Consider the following 1,012-nt stretch of genomic DNA (forward strand, 5'->3'; position numbering starts at 1 on the left):
ATTAGTCTCTCCTAATCAAACCTACAAGTATTTAGAGTGTCCTGCGGATCACCTAGTCGAAAGGACTTTGAAGCTGTGTTTATGATTATGAGCTTGTTTTTATTGACTGCAAGACTTCAACGAGATATTATATGAACTTCTAGAATTTGCTTGGCTTACTAAGTTACTACCTTATTAATATTATCCTAAGCCCTAATTATGTTGAAAGACTAATTGCGGGCCAATGGAAGAAAGATACTACTAACCTTTATTTTATTTTTCCTATTTCTTTTATTTCTATCTTATTTCTATTCTTATCAACCCAGCGAATCACAGTGGAACAGAAAAGCTTAAAGCTTCAGAATGAACCAAAGTCAAGGAGACAAGTCTATTAACCAATATTATGTTTAGAGTATTAAATGTTCCAGAACAAAGCAAGATTACTAAGAAGCACGTTAACCAATATAGTTAGGCCAGAATAGTAGTAGTAGTTAGTAAGCATGATCATAGATAATTAGAAAAGAGGAGAACCAATAAGCATGAAGAGTTAAAGAAATAATAACTAGAAAGGTTATCGACAAGGGAAAAAGTATTTTGGAAAGATTATAAAAGGACTGAAAGTTGAACTAGAATTAGAGGTATTTTAGTTAGTTAGTTATATCTCTTTATTAGTTATTGTTTATACTATATATAAAGAGAGCAACCCAAATCATCTATTCGTTAGAATCCTAAATCCTACTCTCTGCCTTTAAGAAGTTTAGATTTTGATCTATTATTCAACCCATATTTTACAAATTGTAAGATATCCAATCGAGATAACGAAGCATTGGCGTCATGCCAAAGTGTCACAAAGAAGTATGTTTATTTTATTATTGTTTGAGTAATTACTGTCACGAAATTATGTGTCGTTATCAGTTAAGTAAGTCAAGAATTATTATTATGAAGTTTACCAGGTTCGAAGTAATGACCCGAACTATGTTATGCACCATACATGTTTGTAGCTGTATAACGTTTATTGAATTATAATTGAATA

This window comes from Naumovozyma dairenensis, chromosome 6, assembly GCF_000227115.2.
Source record: "Naumovozyma dairenensis CBS 421 chromosome 6, complete genome".
Lineage (NCBI taxonomy): Eukaryota > Fungi > Ascomycota > Saccharomycetes > Saccharomycetales > Saccharomycetaceae > Naumovozyma > Naumovozyma dairenensis.